Source organism: Sphaerodactylus townsendi, linkage group LG02 (assembly GCF_021028975.2).
Source record: "Sphaerodactylus townsendi isolate TG3544 linkage group LG02, MPM_Stown_v2.3, whole genome shotgun sequence".
Taxonomy (NCBI): Eukaryota; Metazoa; Chordata; class Lepidosauria; order Squamata; family Sphaerodactylidae; genus Sphaerodactylus; species Sphaerodactylus townsendi.
The window spans coordinates 126,819,502-126,836,066 of record NC_059426.1 but is presented as its reverse complement, the minus strand read 5'-3'; the positions used below and the strand labels follow the sequence as shown (position 1 = coordinate 126,836,066).

The 16,565-nt window shown below is 42.0% G+C and overlaps 1 protein-coding gene across 2 annotated transcripts in view; it reads right to left on the bottom strand.

The window, feature by feature from the left end:
• Positions 1-632: 632 nt before the first annotated feature.
• Positions 633-16,565, bottom strand: part of CCDC9B (coiled-coil domain containing 9B) — a 90,799-nt gene continuing 74,866 nt past the window's right edge. For both annotated transcript variants that reach the window (XM_048484266.1, XM_048484267.1), the window contains one exon: positions 633-2,347. The gene's annotated coding sequence lies outside the window, so the exon portion shown is untranslated. The remainder of the gene's footprint in view (positions 2,348-16,565) is intronic.

The window sequence follows — 16,565 nt, the reverse complement described above, 5'->3', positions numbered from 1 at the left end:
CTTCCTTTTGTTTAGAAGAGCTGAATTGAAGAAGTTCTGGATGAAGATCTGTGCAGACACAATTTTCAATTGCAGAAATGAACATAGGTCTGTAAATGTGAAGAAATTAATCTTCTCCCTTGAAGACTGCCCCTTGACAGAATCTTAAATGTTACCCTAACAGTGCAGCTGTTGCTAATTCTTCAAGTCTCCCAAAGTTGTTTTTTAAAAAGAAAAAGCATAACACTTTGTCTTTTTCTCAAGCACCATTTATTTAATAAAAACGATCCCTATGCATTTTAGCTATTCCAATAGTCTCTCAACCATATTATGGAAATTTTGGAAAACAAGAAATAACCAGTGCCATGGCTATGTAAATATATATATATATATCAGTAAGCCAAGTTGGTTCAGACTCCTCTGTGGATATATCAATACTACAGATGTCAACTAACTCACAAGAAATTTCATCTCCCCAGAGAACTGATGAGGAGAAGTAAGAATGTCTAACAGAGAACTCTGAACATCCTCAGCAAACTACAATTCCCAGGAGGCTTTGGGAAAAACCATGGTGTTAAACTGGCATAAAACTACAGGAAGGAAGGAAGGAAGGAAGGAAGGAAGGAAGGAAGGAAGGAAGGAAGGATAAGGGAGGGAGGGGGGAGGGAGGGAGGAAGGAAGGAGAGGAAGGAAGAGTACACGCTTAACTAGGGTATTTTAGTTGGTTTTGTCTCACAGCACTCCTGTTCTTTTCAATATTGTCTCCTATCCAGATACAGCATATTTTTAGATTGGGTCTTCAGGGAGAAAAAGTTGAATAGCAATTGCTCCTTCATAAAAGTTAAAACCATTAAACAGAAGCTAATGGAGCATATTATAAACTAGAACAACTCTGTGTTTTGGCAAACGAGATAGTGGTTCAAGCCTTGGGATTGTGGGCAGAACAGCTATCAAATGATATGGTAGAAGAGCAACTGGAGAAAATCCTGCTCAGAATAGTGTTAACTGATACAAATAAAAAATGTGCCTGCTAAGAATGAACTGAAGCACAACAGTGTTCTTCAGTCCCACTGAAAATCAATTGAGGGATGTAAAGGGTAGACTGGGTTTATTTTGCTTTTAATTGTACCATATGATTTCAAGTTCATCATCTGGCAGTAACTAGTTGTAATCACTAACTACTGAATGTTTTGTCCTTTAGAAATTGATCCATTTCAGGTTAAGAACATCTAAAGCTGAAAACATTTTTTTCACAAGTTACAGTATATATGTATCACAGAAGCCAATATTGGCTACCACCAGGTCAAATTATTATTTCTAGCAAACCACATGATAATTTCATAGCAGTTTCTATTGTCTTTTTAAAACCAGTATCACATGTTCTTCTGAAAAGAGAGTGGAAAACAAATTCTACAGAATAGAAGATGTCAAATCATTTTGGGCATTTTGGGCATCTCTGCTCTGACATGGGTCAGTTACCTCTTTCCCTTGATTTGAGACAGGCCTCATGTCAAAGATATTTTGCTGTCACCAGTGGGAGTAAAAGTTGCCTATTCACTTCATACATGCAATCACTTCCTGATTTTAATTCAGTGCCTGAGACGATAGATGTTTTCATTCCCATTTAAAAATACTGTTCCCTGCATTTGATTCTACAGTGCCAATGATGTCACAAGTTGCACAACCAAGAAGGTTTAAAAGAAAAGCTGTGGAGAAAAAACCAAATTGCAAACACCATCCTCTACCACTGGTCCCTTCTCATCATACTGGAACCCTCATACAAAGCGACACTCTAACCTTCCTGTATTCGATCACTATCTCCTCTGGCAGCTTTAATACTTAGAAGAGAATGATCACTTCTTCATTTTCTCTGATTGGTCAACCAGAAGCTCAAGCATCCTAAGGCTGTGCAAAGTCTGTCCTCTTCTTTGGGTAGTGGCAACACACCCATTGACAGGAGGCAAAAAGAAGTCAATAGCTACAAACAAACCCAACTTTTAAATAAAATTAGTTATTAAATGACATAAAGTGCATCATGGCTTGTCACACGCCCACATTATTATTTCTTTGTTTGGCAGAGGAGGAAACAAGGTTAGGTTCAAAATAAAAGTGTCAGTGTTTTGTTTCTCCCACTGCGGGCTTCTTTTTTTGCAGGCTTTTCTGTCTTCGACATGGAGGATGTGCTTTGGGGGACTACCGCCAAAGCGGAACTGACAATTTCTGCACACAGCTAACTCCCAAATAAGCAAACATTGCCTGCAGTGGGTGGTGTTAATGGGCGCTGAAGGGGGAAGGCCCGGTGTGGAAGGATGGCGTCAGAGAGAGTTTGCTCTTCTGTTTTGTAACCAGCTGTGCATTACACGTTGTCCTAGAAAACAAACAAAATCTACATCAAAACAATCAGCATGTCAAGAACCGCTAAGCAATAAATTAGAGCAGCCTCCCAGTTCTTCTATAAGCTTCTGCCCAGCCAGGAATCCATCTAACATAATTTAGCACAGATGCTTATCATCTAGAAGTTCCTGATGCTATGATGAACACACTGTAAATAACCTATAAAAGAAGGAGGCTGAATTCCTCCCTGTTCCAAAAAAAGTGGATTACTTGGCAAGCGCTGACAGAAAGTCAGTCATGAGAGGTGTTTGCATGCAGGTGTCTGTGATCCTATCTTTAGCACCCAAGGACCTCTGGGAGCTGTTGTGGTCTAGTGGACAGAATGCTGCTCTTGAATCTGAGAGACCTGGGGTAAGTCATTTTTTTTCTTCTTTGTGACCTCTGTGCAGTCCCAGTTCTTTGCCACCACAGAGCCAACTCTGAGAATATTCTCAAGTTCACCAAATAGGCACACTGTGATTGCTCTTTGTTTTAGGACATATTTGAAAGACAAAAAATATTGCCATGCTTAGTCAGCTCCAGGAATTCTAGACAGGGACAACAGCAAAAAATATTGCTTCAGTATTGGTCCTTCCAGCTACTTCAGTAAGGGCCAACAAAGATTCTGGTCTGCTCTCTCTCACACATGCACATGTGCTCACGCACGCACAGGCAGACTTCTTGTTCCTATATTTGCTCCAGATCAGAGGCATATTGGGGGAAAATGGCGCCTGGGGACAACACCGGCTCCAGGCACACCCCTACCCACATGCTCAGGAGTGGAGATCAGGGGCGGAGTGGCTCGGACGGGCACTGCAGTGGTAGGCCAGCTCCTGGGCTGGCCTGCTGTTGCAGCACCCATCCAAGCCCCCCCTCTCTGCAGGCTGCCTCCTGTCCTCCCCAGGCCCTGGGGAGGGCAGAAGCCAGCCTTCAGGGAGGTGGGGGGGGCAGGGCAACACAGTGAGCGGCCCAGGAGTCGACCTGCTACTGCAGTGCCCATCCGAGCTGCCCCTGAGCGCGGAGGGCACGGCAGTGGGGAGCGATTTTGTGCCCCCCACTCTGTCCCCGAGGGTGGTACACCCCTGTTCCAGATGCCAAGTCTACTTCCAGGATTCAGTTCCTAAGCACAATTCAATGGAACTGTCACAGAATGATTGAGACTGTAAATGTCCCCCTATTTCACTATGTACTATTGATCCACACCATGATAGTTCCATCCTTATTATCTAATTGAGCTTTCCCAAATCGTCTTGTATTGAGGCAACTGAGTGTGCCTGCCTCAGCCACAATCTTTCAGGGTCACATAAACAGTTTGAAACAACTTAATGGAAAACTTTTAAATCATAGTGTTGCTCCGGGGATAAACTAGAAAAGACACTGGAACTGGAATAAAAAAAGGGAAGGGGGCTACCTCACAACTTAGAAAACAAATTTCATAATTGGAATAAAAAATGGGAGATAAGAGAAAAGGTTACCTCCATGCCTTGGTTCCAATCCTTCCCCCAGTAGGAAAGAGCCTGCTAAATGTCAGCTCCCTGGCTAAGGTTCTAGAATGTTCTCTTGTTAACCCATATCTGGGACTACACAGTCAGCTGCTCAGAGAACATCAGCTACCAGTTAGTAATCTTTTCCCTTAGTCTGTGTTATCCTATTTGTGAAATTATAGAATGAGTATACAAGCAAGGTTACTGATCAGCACTGAACAATAGGCTGCAAATCAAAATGAAAAAAAAAAATTATTTCAAAATGCTAAACAAATACTGGTTTTTAAAGGCTTTTTGGACTGGTACGCCAGTCTCCTTTTCCTGTGTGGGCTGGGGCCTTCAAGAACCTCCTGACCTGATGTCTATTGATTTGAAATTGGAGAGAGGTCCCTCCGCTCCCTTTTTTCTTTTCTGGCTGCTGCAGTGCCTTCTCAGAATTGCTGAACTGGCCTTTTGGGACTTCTATATTTAAATCCATGGCTTTGCATCTTGCTGACAGGTTTTTAATGCCCAGTAAGCACAAAGATAACCTGCAGTGTGGGAAGATGACAAGAAAGGCCTGAAGAGCAGAAAGAAACTGTGATCCCTCTAAAGGCCTAGAAGGGAACATTTATGACTGGACACAAAAACGAAGAAATCAGCAGTGGTGCCTATTTGCATATGAATGTGCTTCATAGACAGTTGAAGGGATTTCTAGTAGCTGCTTGTGGACATGGTCATTTCTGTTCTTTCAACCACTTCTCATCCTCAACTGAAACAGTATCTTTGGGCAAATCTAGAGGGCACTAGAGATCTCCCATAATTTTAAAAGACATTCAAAAGCAGCCAAAGTACAGATAGGATCAGAGGGGGGGCGGGGGGCTTAATCTTTTTCTTCTATCCTTTGCTCCAGAGTAAAATCACATACTGCTATTAGCTGTAGAAAAGAAAAAAGACAGAGAACTCATCTTTTTCCCCTGGCAGAACTAGTAGCTGCTTGGGGATGGCAATTTCGTATGTGAGGCCTTTTCCACATGAGTTGTTTACAAATCTTGCTGCAAATGCTACTTCCCCCCCTTTGAATTGCACATTTTACCCCTTCATTTGGTTCATTTTTCCTCCATTGTTCACCTAAGCACTTTTACCATGTTTTTCCTATCAATTTCTGATACAGCTTCCCTTGAACATGCAATCATGTTGAAATTGTCTTTGTTTCTTCTTATCCATCCCCCTGTGTAGTCACTCAACCTCCCCTTCTGTCATTTTCTCCTCCCTTTCCTCCTCCATTTTCAAAAGGAATTTTAATTTTTTTTCTTTTCATATCAAATAGTGATGAAACGTTCAAGCACAGATACAAAAAAGCAGGGACGATTGGATCAGTGTTGTCAATTTCACTTACACCTTGTTATGTTAATGTTCAGGCACAGACACAAAAAGCAGGGGTGATTAGATCAGTGTTGTCAATTTCACCTAGAGCTTGCAATGTTAACTTCAGACACAGACACAGACACACACACAAAAGCATCAATTGGATCAGCGATGGCAATTTCACCTAGAGCTTGTGATGCTAACGTTCAGACACAGAGACAAGGTTGATTGTGTTATGCAGAATGGGCCACAGTTAGGCCCATGGCCACGGTGGTGCAAAAAGGGGCTAAGCCAGTGGTGGAATTCAAATAATTTAGCAACCGGTTCCGAAAGGACTCAGTGGTGGGATTACAACCAGAACTAGACAAAAAATTAGCTACCAGTTCTACCTAACTGGTTCGAATACGCTGAATCCCACCACTGGGCTAAGCCCAATCAACCATTTGTCATGCTCCTCCAACTAGGGTTGGTACCATCAAATGTAAATTCTCTATGTAAAAAAAATACAGGAACTGAGGTAAAAAGGTGTCAATTCTCTCATAAATCTTCCAAATGTGATTTCCATATGCAATTGCCTAGAGAGAATTAGCAGTTAGCAGGGCTGAAGGGTTCTAATTTAAAAAGAGGGGACACATAAAGTGTCTGAAACTTTTTTGCACTTTTCTAACTTCTGGAATCCTAGATCTAGTGCATTGCTTATTACATCCCTCATGCTATTCAATTATGTTGCTTTATACCATGCATATACCTTGAGTCTCAAGTACAAAATTGGCAAATAAATAATAAAGCACAAATGAATAATAAAGAAAATAATAAAGCACAAATAAATAATAAAGAAAATAAGTAATGATGGGCTGAGTGCCCATCTCATTTCCCTCACAATGAAAATTTTCTGGCTATGGGCTTGGCCACAGTTTAACAAAAGTCACAGCATCCAGCCCTTCTTGATGCAAAATATGAATGATCTTTTAAAAGAATATATACAAACTATGCCAGACACACTAGTGATCATGCCTCCTTTTGTATTTACAGGCTAGTGGTTTTCTAGTTGCAGAAATATGGACCTTGAAATTGCCTCTTATTGAAGACAGCAAGGAATCTGGTGTTTTGCTCAGCAATGCTAAAGCCTTCAAAATTGGCCTGCATTTGAAAACTGACCTCCTATCTGCTTTCCAGACCGGCAGCATTCAGGGCTTTGGCCATACTGTGCTTGTTTACGTCAGGGAGAATGTTGACGTCAGCGTCCCACTGTGCTTTGGAAGTTTGCCCCAGCTGTATTTTCTCTGAAGATGTTCAAATTAATAGCCTTGAGAGAGCTGAATGAAAGTCCTCTGTGGCTTGCTTCCTTTGTTGATTTCTCTTACACTCTGCGGAAAATTCTGCAGGGGATTCAAGGCCTGCATTTTGAGTAAATATTTATTTCTGGTCATTTGAAGCAGGGTATCAGAGCTATCAAGATGATAAAGTATATGGAAGATAAGCCACATGAGAAAAGGCTGATGGAATGAGCGGTGTTTCATCCAGAACAGTCGTAAAAATTGTGTCTGAAGAAACATTTGGATTCCTTGGAATCTTACATCGGGAGGATCAGTAAAAGAAGAAAAGATGCCCCTTAAAATCCACTTTCCCATCGTTACTGATCTTCCCCTGCCAACGGGTTCTAAGCCACACTTGCAGTTCATGCAAGTTAAAGTCACCCAACGTGTGACGCTAATTATCTTTGGTTTAAATTAGTGGTATCCTGACCTGAATGACCCAGACCAGCCATATCTCCTCAGATCTCAGAAGCTAAACTCCTCAGATCTCAGAAGCTAAACCCTGGTTCATAATTGGATGGGAGTCCACCAAGAATACCAGGGTTGCTATGCAGAAGCAAACAATGGCAAACCTTGTTTCCCTCTTGCCTTGAAAACCATAAAGAGTTGTCACAAGTCAGTTGTAAGTGGATTGCACTTTCTACCATGTCAGCTGAAAAAAGCTGATGCCTCCTCCTTTATGGATCTGGTCTCCTCCCTGTCATTTCTTTGACTGGGAAGTACACCAATAAGGGAGAAAGATAGGCAAAATATGGCAAATTGTCTTTTTCCTATTGTACCTAAAATCCAACCTGGGGGAGGATTTCCACTTGGGGAACTGGCAATTGGAGGGGAGAATTAACCCACTTCCCAAGTGTTGTGGCCCCTAGTCCACCTCTCTCTGGTGGTGTTTTTTCAGATAAGAAAATCTGGACATGGATCTCTAATGCTGCATGCAGTTTGGCCTAAGAATATACTGCTGAGTCTTCCTTAACACAAAAAAGTTCCACAGCAGATATCAGAAAGTTTCCATAGCAGATGATTCTTCAGCAGACAAGATGATAGGGGAAAAATTCTCTGAAGGTATAAAGACTGAAAACCACTGGCCTGAGGAAGACTAAGAGGTATGACAACAGTTTCAAAAATATCTTTAAAAAGATGTTTGATTATTCCAGAGCAGAACAAGAAGAAATAGACATCAACTATAGCAGGTGTCCCCAACATGGTGCTCATGGGCACCACGGTGCCTGCCATCCTTCCTGGTGACCATCAAGTGTTTTTAGAAAGTGGGTAGGGCCAGGTAGGACTTTTGTCCAGCAAGACTTTGGCCACTGGAGATTTGCTCGACTGTGCAGATTTAAAAAAAAATGTTTCTTTAGCAGCAGTTGCCACCACAACACAAAGATATTCAAGGTATGACTGAAGTTAAGCTGCAGCCAACATTTTATGGCAACCTGAACGACAGGAATATATGGAAATATTCCTTACAACATCAGTTTGTAATGTCTACTGATTTAGGCCATGCAATTAGACCCTAGAGATGACTTTCTGTTATCTAAACCTAACAGCTAATGTGCCTTCCAGATTTGTAATTATGTTAGAAGCATCATTAGTTGACTACACTAATGTGCGAGTGACAACAGATATATTCCTGTTAGGGATGCCGTTTAACTGAAAGAGTCCACTCATTTCCACACCAGACAGAATAATTCAAATTGACATTTCTTTGCATAGCTCTTCCATTCTTGGCCAACCTCTGCACCATCTCAGATTCTGAGAGGGGTTTCTGAATGCATATGTCATGTTTGCATAAACTGTTTTGGACCTGAGCTAGGCCTGCCTGCTATACCAAGGGGAAAGCTTTGTTTGGCAGGCAAGAAGGGCTATGAAGAGAGACAATTATGGGGGAAGGCAAATGAGAGTGGAGGCCGAGACTTCCTGCCTCCTCTAGTAATAGGTACCCACTGGAAGACGATATTGAAGACAGATGTTTTCCTTACATTATAGGGCAGAAAGCCAAGGATGGAGAAGGAGCTCTGATATCAGAAGGTGGCTAAGATAAAAGGAAACTTCTGAGACCAACCAAGGACTGAGAGGCGGATGGAAGGTTTAGCTTTCTTTACTGGCATTTTTGTGACATGTTTATTATCCCAAGGAAAGGAGAGAAATTCACATATCATGGCACCTGTACTGGCCCAAGCAAGAGGTTTCATTGTTCCTAAAAATGGGAAAATATCCCCTATGTGCTATCTGAGCAAATTTTAACTTGGAACATTTAATGGGTGATGGTAACAAACCTCTGACCATTTCATTTCAGTTGGAGAGAAAACAAGACCTGTGTCTCTCTAAACACATTAAGAAAAGCATTAAAATGTGTAATAACAATTATAACAGAAACATAACATTATTAACAAACCACTACTGTCTGGACATTACAGTTGTCTAAGCAAATCAAAGAACACCAAAGAGGAACTCTCAAAACTTTGGACATAGTCATTCAGAAATAACATTATTTTTCTATATTTATTTATTTATTTATTTTTCAAATTTCTAGACCGCCCCATCCCCTAAGGGCTCTGGGTGGTGTACAACACAATGATCATTGTATACAGATAAAACAGCTAAAACCTTTAAAAGCAGCAATAATAAGAAACTAAATATAATAGTTAAACTAATTTATAAGATGGCATCCGGTAATCTCGTTTTCAAACCCTCTTTCAGAGAGGGAAGGGCAGCAAGTCCCGAGATGGCAAAGGCGCAGATGTAAAGGCCGCGGGAAAAAAAGGGGGGGGCACCATCAACGGCTGGTACCTCCAAAGGCCCGGCGGAACAGCTCCGTCTTACAGGCCCTGCGGAATTCTCTATAGGAGGTGGGGAAAGGAAAGGAGCCATCAAACTTCCAGCAAAGAACAGACCAGTGACAGTGGCTGAAGAAGGACAAAAATTACTAGTTCATACTCTGCTGCAAGGTTATATCTAAAGGAGAAAGAGGTCATTTACGCACACATGATCTCCATTGCTTTGAGCGTACATTACCTTTGGGTTTGATTCTCATTATTGCATACATTTCCCCCTCTCTGGCACTTACCCTGCTTTCACATCTGAGAATCCCCACAGTTTCCGAAAGCTCTGTAAATGCAACTTTTTTTCTCCCTTAACAGAGAAGTGAAGGAGGTCCACATGTGTTAGCATTTTATCAGGTTTTCTCTGTCCTCCCTGCCTTCCCCTACTCACAACACACTACTACCCACTCTATTGGCCACCATTTTAGGATGATCACAGGGTTTAGGGAGGTTTCCCTGTAGGCTCCTCCTCCTTATTTTATATTCACATTCAAAGACTATTGCTGGAGGAGTGAACCTGGCAAAATTGACAAGACTGGGTTCACTCTTGCCTTCCTTCATCACACACATCCCCTGCCCCCAGCTGCTGCCTCTTTCTTTCTTTCTTTCTTTCTTTCTTTCTTTCTTTCTTTCTTTCTTTCTTTCTTTCTTTCTTTCTTTCTTTCTTTCTTTCTTTCTTTCTTTCTTTCTTTCTTTCTTTCTTTCTTTCTTTCTTTCTTTCTTTCTTTCTTTCTTTCTTTCTTTCTTTCTTTCTTTCTAGACTCCTGCAAGATTTCATTGCTGTTAGTGCTCACCATGCCAGACCTTGCTAGTGAACCAAACTGTTTCTGTGAACTATCAATAGATAAAAGATGCCCTCCCAAAAGTGACAGGCAACTTCCCAAAATGGAGGTTGCATAGCAACAACAAAGAGCCAGGCTGGCAAAATGGCTGATTGGCTCAGAAAGGGAAGCAAAAAACCACGGAGGAAAAAAAGAATGTTGTAAACAGGAAAACCCCACTGCAAAGCAATGGGAACTGACTGCTTCTCATCCATAGGGTAAGTAGTGCATGCATAAATGACCGGAGACTGCTAAGAGACAAATGGCCAAACCCTTCCTCAAGTCAAGAAGATACAAATGACCCTCAGGTGGGACAGATGCCCTCAGAGTAGATTATCAATTTCCAGGGCACAAGGAAGAAACTGCTGTTCCACTCTGGGCAGCTCTTGGGATAAGCATAGTGGATTCTGTTTTCCCCTAGAGATTCCCTCTTACCCACACAACAGGGGACAATGGAGAGGAGTCCCAACTATGAAATCTAAGGTAGGTCGTGATGAACTCTAAATTTCTGTTACTTCAAATAAAGCCAGTCTGTCCTTAATTAGACAGCATGTTTTTTACCTTTTCTATCTTCCTTTGCTAAGTCTGAGTACACCCATGTTTTAAAGCATTTATTACAAGAAGAAAATATTACTATATAAAGACAAGACTATTAAGTGATCTTCTGTTTAAAAAAACAAAACCACCACCACCACACTGGTCGTCTTTGGATTTTACAAAGAATGAGCAATCCACAAAAAGGACTTCAGTTAATTCCCGTGCAGCAATCCAGTCACTACTTGAAATGGGGTAGGATTTGCATTATTTAATAAATTTGGTCTGTTGGTGAACTCAAAATCTATATATATAAAAGGCTAACCGTGTGTTTGTTCCTCACGCCCTAACGCTGAAACGCCTGGACAGATCGCCTTGAAATTGTCTGCCAACGCTTCTCATCTGTGTGAGCGTGTTTTGCGCTACTCACAAGGCTCAAGTGACACACCTGAGCCAGGTAAAACTCAAAAACGGGGGTGCGGTTCAGTGTGCATGCGTGACACCTCCCGCCGGAATGTCTGTGTGACGTACAGCAGCCGTTGGACAAAGCTGCCCGCCTGCCGCCCAAGGGAGTTGCAAGCAGTTGGCCTAAAGGAGGAAGCACCCCGCCCGCCACCAGAAGAACCTCTTCCTCACAGCGGCCAGTCTCTATGAGGTACAGCAAGCGTGGGAGAAGGCCAGGCAGCCACCCCCAGAGGAATGCACGACCGCAGGGGCACTGGGAGGCGGCGGGCCACTCGGAGGAACAGCTGATTGAGCCCAGTCCCGCCCCCGAGCAGGGGGCCTAAAACACTGTACAGGTCATGTGCCCCCTGCCCTGTTCCTCTCACTGGCCTGTCTGTGCAAGGTCAAGGAGCCCATGAAGAGCGTCAGGTGCCTGCCGCCGGAGGAAAGCGCCAGCAGAGGGCCAGAAGGAGGAAGCTCCCTTTGGCCCACTCTCAGCCACAGCAATGGATGGCCGGTATACTAGTTTACTTTAAATTACTATACCTTCATGATTCCCATTTTGTTTTGAAGAGCAATCTTCAAAGCTTGCATTATTCTAGCCATAAGAGCTCAGTATGGTACTTCTTTACCATATATTGATCACCCCCCTCCCCATATCAATATTGCCAAATTTATAAGCAGCCCACAGTCACCATCTGCATATCTGCCATTTATGGGGGCTGGCAAACCCAATCATTGCTGCCTTGTTTTCTTATGATCTGAGATTGCAAATGCCTTAACAGACCAGGTGATCGGGAGCAACAGCCGCAGAAGGCCATTGCGTTCACATCCTACATGTGAGCTCCCAAAGGCACCTGGTGGGCCACTGCGAGTAGCAGAGAGCTGGACTAGATGGACTTTGGTGTGATCCAGCTGGCTTGTTCTTATGTTCTTATGATGCTTCACAGACATGAATGCCTATTTAAGCGCATCACCCACCAAGAATGGCAATAAGAACAAGAGAGGAAGTCACATCCTAAGGGCACTTTCTATTGAATAGCATGAAACTTACTTCTAAGTAAACCTGCCAAGTAAAGAAGGATTGCTTCTTTACTTGAAAAGGCTAAGCTGGCCTGACAGATTCTTTACACGGCCATGTCCAAGCTTGAATTCAATGTGAATTCTGCATTGCAGTGCTGCTTCTCCCTCAGTACCACATCCAAGTCCCTAGCACCCAGTCCATTATCAGAATGACTTGCTGACTAAATCCCAGAGTGTCGGTACGCACCGATTTTTAGTGCCAAAGGCATGCATGAAACACAGTGCCTGGGCGAAGCTTTTAGGGGCACCCAGAGGCTACAGAGACAGCCTGGGTCATTGTCTTATCAAGGAGAAGTACTCTAGTTTAGTATATTTACATTTAAGATAAAATATAGTGGAAGGCTACAGTGCTACTTTGCTGCCTTTTATTGAAAGCAGTTGGACTCCCTCCTCCCATTAAGGGGCGCTACAAAGGCAAGGGGCCAAAGACTAGCATAGAGCATCCCACAAAAAGGATGCCTCTCACAGAATTTAAGATCTAATGAGTCAAGCTTGGGCAAGAAGGAGGTTGGCAGCAGAACAGCACATATAAAAACTGACTTAATGAAAAGGGAGGCAAGTCTGCTTGGAGCACTGATTGAATCACCTTAGGGTGACACAATGGGAATTCACTAGCCCCACTGTCCAGTCAAGTTTTTGTTGCGCTGTGTGGATATGTTCATTGTTTAAAATATAGTTCTTGTTCTACTATTTTTAGTCCTTAATCAAACCAATGTTACAACCACCTGCTTATTGGAGAGTTTTCACCAAGGACTATCCTGGTATGCATAGGTTATGGATCCCAGTTACCCCCTCTTGCTTTCTGTTCTCCAGCTAATTCCCCCAACCAAAGTGGAGACTGCCTAATTAGGGTAACATTATGGCTTGCTTGGGAATATCAAGTCATTTGACTAGCTGCCACTGGAAACTGAATGTTCAGTGAATAGTCTGATTCAGTAAGGCAATGCGTACTTTTTAATATCAATATGTCTCAATGAAAAAAAATCCATTCCCCTAACTGCAATGGTAATGGAGCTGTGCAAGTCTAAAGTATGTCAGTTTCAATAAAACCAATACCAAAAGCATCAGATAAACAATCTCTTAATCTATTCATGAAACATGAGAATGCAGCCTCTTTCATGAGTAAGGGCGTGTGAGTGTGTTCTGTTCTTAAGAAACAGCACAAACCAAAGAATAGAAATTCTAGGACCTGTGAGTTTATATACTACAGAAAACAAGTGGTCTTTTTATTTTTGACTCTCTAATGGGATATGTCAGTCATTGCAAAATGGGATGAGATTATCCTTTATTTTTCTGACTGTTTCAGTAATCCTATAATTTAAGATTCTTGAAGCAGCATGCCATGAAGAAGGAAGGGACATAAACATTTTCATGCGATAATTCTTTCGTCAGGCACCATAAGAAAATAAAATCTAGCAGCAATCTAAAGTACCTTGCAAAGTCTTTTACTTCAAAAAAGTGAGAGTATCCCAGTACCTCTCTCTGCCTTTCTCCCCTCCCTTTCCTTTTATTATCTTCTCTCATGTCTCTGTACCTGGGGATGAAGGATATGCAGTTCTCAGTGCTTTCCTTGAAATAAGGGCAAAACACTAATATTCCCCACAAATGGAGGTTTCTAATGACATGCATGTCCAAAGCAACTCATAAGGAAAATCTGCATAAGACATTAGGAATCCATGATCCATGGTGTGTTAAGCTTCTCTAAATATGAATCCTGGGGATAACTGGAATCTGGCAGATGCCATGTTGGGGTGATCCTTACCCCTACCCTTTCACTTATGAAAATTGGCCCTGCCAACTCTATTTGCCCTGGTAAGGAATACTCAAATTAACATTCGTCCCTACAAGGCAAATAGCACTGCCTCATGATACTGATTTACACTGGGGAAAAGGTGTGTGGTGACAGTTAAACCCCCCTCTACCTGGCACTGCAGTTCCAATCCAAGAAGCCAAGAACCCTGAGAGCTATTTAAAGAATTCAATCACAGTTTCCAACATTGGGTCAAGTTTGGCCCTCATTCCCAATTTTCTATCAGGTTTACCTCACAAATTGCCACAAAAGGAAAAGTCAGTGCTTTTCCACAATGATGTCTACAGCATAGATTCCTCAGAAATCGATGGTTTGTAGGTCTTTTAACAGAATGAAAAGTCTAAAAAAAAAGAGACCAGCAAATCATTATTTCTGTGATATTGTTACACCTATGGAAGAAACCACTAGATGTCCATGGAAGTGGTTCTCAGAGAGTTAATTGTAGAGCAATCCTTTTCAGGTTGGGGATGCCATGAGTTTACTAAGATTGTTCCAGCAAGGGAGACACTAGTGACCTTCTGGCAAGCACCTCTAAGTTGGGTGGGTGGAAGACAAAGGCAAAACAAGGTGAGGAAATTCTCGATCCTTCTGCTTTGAACCTCTATTCAGCATTACTAGTCCACACTAGTCTATGTGTATTTTCTTTTAGTACATAAGTATTTGTGTTTCAAATGTGGACAGCAGATGCAAAGTCTCGAAAAATAATTAAGCAGACAGGAAAGAAAATTCTTGTAGCAAAGAGTTAAAGGCAAGAATTCCCAAGCTGTTCCCAGGTAGAAGCAGTTCACTGCTGCAAATCACTCCCTGCTAATAGCCTTTTATGTGAAATCTATCACTGACATGAGAACTCTATTACTGGATGTCAGTATGAAGAAAGATGGTCTGTTCACTTGTGAGCAATGTCTAATCAGAAGGAACCTTGACATTTTCCTCTAGTTAAAGCAATTTCAGACAAATTAACCTGAACAAAAATGAACATTACAATCAACTGCCTACATTAAAAGAAATCAGGGGTTATTTGGGTGCAAGGAGAGATTTGTCTGGAGTTATCCTAGATGACTTACTTGGATGTTCTCACTTGGAAATATGTAATGATCTATAACCAGCTGTTTTTGACAGCAACCTGCTAAATAAATGGAATTGGAACAGAATAGATCCTGGAATGGAATAAGTTATGAACAAACTAAACTAGATGCAGGAAGATCCATGATCAAATTCCCAGTGTGTTTCCCATTCATAAGTAGTAGCTGCAGGAGGCCCTGCTTTGGTTCAGGGCCTCAGCATGAAGGGAAAAGTTAAACATCCCATGTTATGGTCCTGATCCTAAAACTCCCACAGCTGCTACTGACAAAGGAGGAGTGCAAATCTTCCAACATTTCTTTTGCTTTGGCCTTTCTCTTAAGGGAGAAACAGGCCTGGGCAAAAATCTAATACGAGATTCTATGGTACAAGCTCAATGGCCATTTTATGCTGTTCTTATGCCCATGACTTGGTTTTAATAGCTCTGGAGAGCACTTAATGGCAGCCCACCACAACCCCTAACTGTGGATCTAAACGAGGGACACTTTTAGTTCAGGGATAGGCAGAAATTGCCAAAATTCTAGAGAACAAAGCCAAATTCTGAAGGCGAATTCTCAGAGCAGTGGGGGAAAGAAAGATGGGAACCGAATTGAGCTAACATAAATTTTTTTGAAAGGAAGAGGTACTTTGTTCCACAATCCATGAAAAAGCTTGCAAGCCCTACGCTAAGGTGTTTGGAAACTCCCTTTCTGGACAGTGCAAACTGGTAAAAACAAAAAAATAGCAGATTGTAGCCATTCTAGAGGGATTCCTATCCTGCCAAAAGCATTTTTCCACTGCACACAATCCAAACCAATTTACAATAAACACCAGATAGGAGAACGAGAAGTTCTATGTTGCCTTGCCGACTAATAGGGGCAGCTGAGCAACATAACTTTAAGAGGTGAAAGTGGAGTAAAGATTCCCAGCCTCTATAATAATCAAACACACAGAATCATGTGCACATGCATGCACAACTCTACAGAGTTTTGCTGGGGTTGACACCTTATGCCTGCACTCTGAAAACATGTGTGTCGACACACAGTATTCTGATGAGCAAGGTTATGCTATGTGATCCACCATTAATCAGTTACCCTGAATAGGTCCCCTCCACTTAAATAGGAGAATTAGCTGGAGACAGGCAGAGCACAAGGGTTAACTGAGATTAATAACCGGTGCATATACCAGGATAGTCCCAAATAGAAACTCTCAAAAAGCAAGCAGTTGTTGGAAGATGAATCAGATTTTATTGAAAAATAGTAAAGTGATAAAAATAAAAGGGGAAATGATGGGAAAAAATATTTTAGTGAAAAACACACACATACACACAGTTTAAAAGCTTAAAACAATAATTGCAGTGACATGAGATGTTATGGCAGGGGGAAGATTCCAGAGAGTTAAAAAGAAATGTTTAATTGCTTTTCTGGATCTCCAGACCAAAAGGGAAGGAAGTCTTTGAAGGTTCACCACCATAGGTATGCAGATTTAATGAG